Here is a 7,583-nt window from a genome sequence, read left to right as displayed (position 1 = left end):
GCAGAGGAAAAGATATAAAAGCATGTCACTCTGCTACTTAAATATGACCATTCTCACTCTTCACATCTTCTTTCTCCTCGTTTCAACCACAAAGGAACCAGAGGGAACCTAGAAACAGTGGGAAATAACATAGAAGTTGGAAGCTGGTAAATACAGAAAATGTAGCAATAGGTCCTGCACACTCTAAAGACCACCATCCCAGAATAGGTTTCAGTTAGGTAAAGAAATATGATTAATTTTTCATGAAGTTAAGGGCTTTTGATTATGAAATTGACTTAGTGATGATAACTGATAAAGTGATATTTTCTTGTTACCAAAAATAATTGGAGAAGTTTTGTAAAGATTAACTTAGGGTCCCAGTAGCATAGGAAATATTAATTCTACAGAATATTTTCAAATTTCCCAGTCCAGGAGGCATGGGGGTAGGAATGATAGTAGAATGAATCAGACATTATTACCTTATGTGCATATATGATTACATGACCTATATAACTCATATATATATATCATGTACAACCAGAAGAACAAGAAGTTATACTCCATTTATATATGATGTGACAAAATGCATTCTACTATGAATGTATATGAATTAAAATAAATTTTTTAAATGGCTGAATAAAATAAATAAGTGTCCCAGTCTATTGTCAAAACAGCTAAGATTACTGGACACTAACAGTTATGCATAAAACCCTTATTAAAACAGACTAGTGTGAAACCTAAAGAGAAAAATCTCAAAGAACATCCCACTGAAACCAAAATTCTACCTAGTTTTCCAAAGTCTCTGCAAAAGAGCTATCCTCTCTAAGAAGTAACCAGAATGAGAACTTGTATATTACTAGACCCTGGCTGACTACCTAGCAAACTCATGAACTCTCCAAACAGTGAAGGCAGTCTCCAAGCTTCCCATTTATTCAACAAGAGGTGAACACTTTAAACACAACCTCTGACCAATCATTTGCTGAATACTAAACAGAACTGACCCTAAGTAAGATAAGATTTCAAGGTAAAAAAAAAAAGCAGAATTTATCAGGAACATCAGAGATTTTACACAACCAGGTAGACAGAGTTTACTGAATTAGTCTAGGAAATTATTAAATTATTAAAGAATCAAACAAACAATAAACAATAGCAAGTCATAGGGTGTTAGGGAGTGTCAGCACCCAGAGTACTACAACATAATATTTTAATATCCAGGTTCCAGAAACAACAAAAAAATGGAAAAATAATGAATTATGACTCATCTTGAGAAAGGAGAAAGAAAAAAAAAGCAGGCAACAAAACCTGTCTATAAGTGTGCTCAGATGCTGAACTTAGAAGGTTAGGCTGTAAACTTACTCATACTCATCCCATCCTTCATGCTTTTCTTCAAGGCTCAATAGAGGAGGTGAGCTTCATTTTGTCTAGGTCTATTAATCCTTCTTTAAATATTTTAGAGTCCAAGGAAAAACTCATGCACATTCAGGTTCTAGGTAGATGATATTAATGACAGAGAGGATCAGGTCTGAGAAAACAATTGCAGTAATGTAATGATGGATAGCAACCAACATTTAGCTAAGACCTGCACTAAGTTCTAAAAGAGTAGCAGAAACTTAGACAAACTTCAAGCACATACAGAATCTGAAGGAAACAACAACTGTTCAGTTCACTTGATCAATTTTCTGTGCATCAAGTCCCAGGACTGAAAAATTCATAATCTTCAACAGAATCTGGATTTTTGTTAAAAGGCTATTGATTCTTAAAATAAGTTATTCATATAGAAAAGTAAACAGTTTATAAAGATGCAAGTTGCTCAATTTTTATACTGTGAACACATCTTGACTGAGAAATAAAACACAGGAACACTCTAGAACAGCCCTCAATTCATTTTTATATAATACTTTTACTTGTCCTCATGTAACCATTATTATAATTTTAGAACTGTATACAAACACAATACATTACTTTTTTTGTCTCTGCCTTCATTCATTCAACATTGTCTTTGTGAGATTTAATCATTAAGGTGCTTATACAGTAAATCACAAATTTTATAGCAGCATTGTATTTCTTTGTGTGAATATGCCATACCATATTTACCCATAATAGTATTGACAGGCATTTAAGTGTATCTAGGGTTAACTTTTATGAGCAATGCTGGTATGAATAATTTGCATATATCTTTCAGAAAATAAAAATGTAAGTATTGCTTTTAAAGAATGGTTAGCCATAAACTAAGTACACATATATTCTGCTTTAGTAAATACCATTTACTTTGAAAACTTGTATAAACATCTACACACCACAGGTGGTGTGAGAATCCCAAGTGCTCTGCATCTATACCCACACTTAATGTTCTATGTTCATTTAATTTTAGCCATCTGCTAGCATGTAGTGGATATCTCATTACAATTTAAACTTTGTACTCCCCTGATAACTAGTAAATTTGACCATATTAGTTTGTTTATAGATCATTGGGAGATTTTATGTATCATAACTGTTCAAGTATCCAGGTTTTTTTCAAATTGATTTCTACAAAATCTTTATATCAGACCTTTGAAAAATAAAAAAAAAAGAAATATTCAAATACTTGTCCTAGGGAAGTATAAATTTGGTAAAAAGCAAGGGAAATTTTGTGAAAGCAATTGTAAAATCAATTATACTCATTACCCAAATTGAATTTATTCCAGAACCTAAAAAATGAGTAAGTATATTTCACCAAAATAAGAAAATCAAGGGGAAACACTCAAATAATCATATCATTAAATCCAAAATCAAGTATTTGATAAAATTCAAGGTTCTCAAAAATAATTAAAATTTTTTGTAAACTATGAATAGAATGAATCATGGTCGATATGGGCAGTAGACAAAGGTAGGTCCTTTTAGACAAATTTGGCATTTCAGATCAATAGAAACAGTAATTTTTTTTATTAGATGATACTGTAATAATTAATCACTCATGTGGAAAAGAAGACAGGTGACCACTATCACACCATCCACAGACATCCTTGCCAGATGATTGTACATCCAATGATGAAAGAAAAAAGCTATATGTTCATAGCATCATCACAGTAATGATTTACTAATTGATCAATAAATTCTTGTAATCTCAAACCACAAGGTTGTAGTTTGATTAATTTACCTATGCTGAAATTACTGAAAAGTTTTGTAATCTCCCTTGGGCTCAATTCCTATTCCTAGGAAATACCCTGCTGTTTCCTGACATAGCATACTTCTACCTTGGAAAGTCTTCCTACTATATGCACATCTGTCCCCATGCTGGATTACACTCCTTTCCTTTCCTCTAATGTCTTTCTTTTTTTTTTCTTTTTTCTTTTTAATTGTTCAAAACATTATGAAGTTCTTGACATATTATATTTCATACATTTGATTCAAGCGGATTATGAACTCCCATTTTTACCCTATATATATATTGCAGATTCACATCGGTTACATATCCACTTTTTTACCTACTTCCATACTAGTGTATGTTGTATTCTGCTGCCTTTCCTATCCTCTACTATCCCCCCTCCCTAATGTCTTTCTTTAATTCATTCAGATTCTCTCTCTCTCTCTCTCTCTCTCTCTCTCTGTCTCTCTTTCCCTCTCTCTCACACTCTCTCTCTCCCTTTCTCCCTCCCTCCCTCCTTCTCTCTCTCTCTCTGGTTTGTACACCCTCCTGGGTTTCTGTCAAACACCCCACACTCAATGCCTGCCAGGCTAAAATCCCTTCCTGATCCAAATGAGTCCCAAAGTGTCTGAAAATATGTTCCTGCTCTGAAGTATGCAGTGGTTCACAATGCTCACTGATTATTTTTATTCTATTTAGAATTTATAATGAGTGGCTATATTACTTTTATTACTGATAATGATTCCTTGGGCTTTCTTTCTTTTATTTTTTCTTGAACCATTTTGCCTGCCACTTCCCAATTTTACTAAATTCTTTCAAAATTGTACTTTTGGCCTTATTGATTTTCTCAGTTATATACTCATTTCTATTTACTTTCTATCTTATATTTGTGGCCTGAAAACAGGTGACAACTATTTCAATTATTGGTATGAGAATACTTTACTAGAAAAGTCACCTCTCTTACCATCTGAAAATGACCAGAAAAATCAGTGTCATTCTAAAGCTGCTCTCCAGGAGCATGGAATGAGCCATGCCCCTGGTATGGGCAGTAGACATACAAGAATAATGTTTCTTCTGATTTAATAGTGCTCCTTGAGGAAAATCACCAGTAATAGACAAATGAGTGTTGAGCTTTGCTACATGCCAGACGCTTGTCAAGCCTGTTATGTGTGTTGTCCTCACTCCTCACACTAATATCATGAAATTGGCACTGTTACTCCAACTCTATAAATTTGGAAATTAGGGAACTCACTTCAGGAGTTAGAACTAGGTTGGTATGACTCTGGTGCCCAAGATCTTATACAAAACAAGATATTCTTCTAGAACTCGTAGTAATGTCCAGCCTCCTTCACATAACATACAAATCCCTAAGCAATTTGGTTCATTTCACTCTTCTAAGCATATCCCCTATGATTTCTGATTATATTCTTTTCCCCTAACTATAACAAAGTATGTAAATTTGAGTTTAAATAGAATGATTCTCTTTTTCTCATACATTTATGAATTAATACTACATGGCATGGCAAGTCAGAGGAGAAATAAGTTATTATTGAATGAGGACATCTTTGTGGAAGAGGTGAGATTTAATTTTGGTTTTGAGAAGTTGACATGGTATCAAGTGCTAAATGTTCAGAAATTGCTGCTCAAATAATAGGATAAATGAGATCATAATGAGGAGATAAAATACAAATTCAATCAAGATGGTGGAAAACCTGAGATATTGTGCTACTTTAGAATTCATTCTGTAATGATTTAAGAGGCATTTATAATTAGAATATCATAGTTATAAATAGAGTTTAATTTTTCTAGAATAATCAAAGCGTTCATTGAAAAAATAAGTCATCAAGAGAATAGTTTGAAAATTTAAAAATACAAAGTACCAACATTTTAAGTGCCTTGGAAGCTAGAAGTAGACCCACAAGGCATCCATGGGCCAGGTATGAAAGGCTGTAAGGCAGAAAATATACTGCACATTGAGGGCATTCACAATCATTAAATTATAGTTTTCCCTCCAAACCAAAGATGCACCAACATCCATTCCTGCCCAGAGCTATATATTTTCAATCTTTGTTAGGGTCAAGATAGAGGATCTTATCTTGGGCAGTGCCAATGTGAATGTGATGGATGAAATGGGTTAAGACAACACTAGAGATAGCTTGAAGAAGAGTTTCCTATGTCTGCAAGGGTAAGAGAAATCTAAATAGAATGCAGGATCTGTATTCCAATTTTATGCTGAGTTAGAGGAGCTACCAAAAAATAGAGCATGGTTGGACACAGTTAAAAGGTGTTGAAATATTAGAAAGTGATTGAAGTTATAAGGGAGATCATTACATGGGTAAGGTCAATTGAGCTACAAAATTTGGAATAGTGTAAGTGATATAGATGTAGCTAACAATAGGTGGGTGGTTTTTCTTAATATACAATTGATACCTCTGAGCTAAACTCTTATCTAGAAGATAAGATTTACTTATCACAGTAGCCAAGCAAATTAGAAACTATTGTTACCACTCTTGTACAGTGGAGGAAACTGTGAATTGGTATAGTATAGGTATGTACTTAAACACTATCCTAGTTAATTAGCTTCATAGGACTGGGCTTTGAACCCAAGCACTGTGACTCAAAATTTCAACAATATTCTTTAGAACACATATTCCAAAGTCAAAATTGGTACTGAAGTGCAAATTGGTGCTGATGCAAAGCAGTGTAAAGAAAGATTTTGATTGGCTTTAGTGTTTCCAGTAAATAACAAATTAAATACCATACAATATAAAATACAAAACAACAAACACTAACCAATGAAGCACATGTTGAGAATGATAGAAATTGTGTGTGCAGACTCTGGAGATACCTGAACACAAGTATGTTTTAGAAGAGTATTTTTACAAATTGTTAAGACTCACTCAGCATTTACCAGTGCCATGAATGACTTTCTGACATTTTGCATGAGTTAATTTATTTAATCCATACTGGATATGTAAGAACTGATTGAACTGAGAAAAATAGGTAAAGGGCAGAGAGAATCATGGATGGCAAGTATGTAAAACAAAGCTTTAAATCAAGGCAGTGTGGCTCCACAGTCCACATGTGCAACAACCACAAAGACACTTGAGAAAGCAAGTGACTGTTAAATAGAATTGAATGCAAGCTTTTGCCAAGAAGAGCCTGAATCAAGCAGAAACTATATTACACTAATGTTTCATATTTTATTAAATTATTTAGTAATTACTTATAACAATTATTTTAATTATTACTTGTTAAATAATAATGCATTCTCAGTAGCAGTTTAAGGAGATTCATAGATCTGGCCCTTTATGCCAAAAATTCCCACTTTTTGAAGTTTGGTTTTATTATTTTTTTCCTTGAAAAAAACTGAGACAATAGGTACAAAATGTTTGCAACACTGTTTTACGAGAATTCTTCTTAAAAGGAAATACTACAATAATTTATTCATACTAATATATACTTTTCAACTTTGCAAACATTAAATATTATTTTAATTCCCTAATCATGTTTGCAAGCAAATATATATTTATGTGTGGGGAAAGTCTTCCACTCTTTCTATATACTTCAACCTTTTAAATATAGTTAATGAGAGAATTTGCGAAAATATTTGTGACACATATGTGAGTTTTCATGTGCTACAGAAGTTGAATCTAAATGTTCTTTTTTGACACAGTGTGGGCCACACTGTATGTAAATGCAGCCACACATGCACTGCACATTAGAGAATGGTTATTTAATATTATGTCTCTTCAATAAGTCTCCAGCACAAAACGTCCATTAGAAATGTTGCTCTCTCATTAGCAGTCTCCTCAGGGCTCCTTCCACATCCTTGTTCCTCAAGGTGTATATGAGGGGGTTAAGGGTGGGAGTCACAACAGTATAAAAGAGTGTGAGGAACATGCCCTGGATGTGGCCAAAGGATCTCTGTGGTTGGATGTATATGACTGAGCTGTTCCCAAAATAAAGGGACACCACTAGTAGATGAGAGCCACAGGTCCCTAGAGCCTTGTGCCAAGCTTGGGATGACTTAATTTTTATCACAGAATGTGCAATTAATCCACAGGAGACAGATATCAATGCCATGGAAAGGAGGAGGAGAACTAATGTAGCCACAGAAAACACATGCCAACTTGATCATGGCAGGCACTTCACACAAGAAGTGGTGGAGACGACGGTGCCCACATCGAGGAAGCCGCAGGTGATGGTGCTTTGTATCAGAGTGTTTCCCACTCCACTTAGCCAAGCTCTTCCTGCCAGGGCCTTGCAGAATGATGGGTGCATGACAGTCGTGTAGTTGAGAGGTCTGCAGACAGCCACATAGCGGTCAAATGCCATGATAGTAAGGAGAACGCACTCAGTGGAACCTAAGGAAAGGGACACGTAGAGTTGTAGGACACAGCCGGTGGATGTGATAGTCTTGGATGGTCCCCTCAGGTTCCACAACAGCTGGGCATGATGCTGGTAGTGAAGGCAAGGT

General features: G+C 34.7%; 1 pseudogene; it reads left to right on the top strand.

The window, feature by feature from the left end:
* The first annotated feature begins 7,527 nt into the window (after positions 1 to 7,527).
* Positions 7,528 to 7,583, top strand: part of LOC107133657 — a 5,590-nt pseudogene continuing 5,534 nt past the window's right edge.

Source organism: Marmota marmota, unplaced genomic scaffold (genome assembly GCF_001458135.2).
Source record: "Marmota marmota marmota unplaced genomic scaffold, marMar, whole genome shotgun sequence".
NCBI classification, from domain to species: domain Eukaryota; kingdom Metazoa; phylum Chordata; class Mammalia; order Rodentia; family Sciuridae; genus Marmota; species Marmota marmota.
The sequence above is the reverse complement of the archived record's forward strand: the minus strand, read 5'-3'. Positions and strand labels throughout refer to the sequence as shown.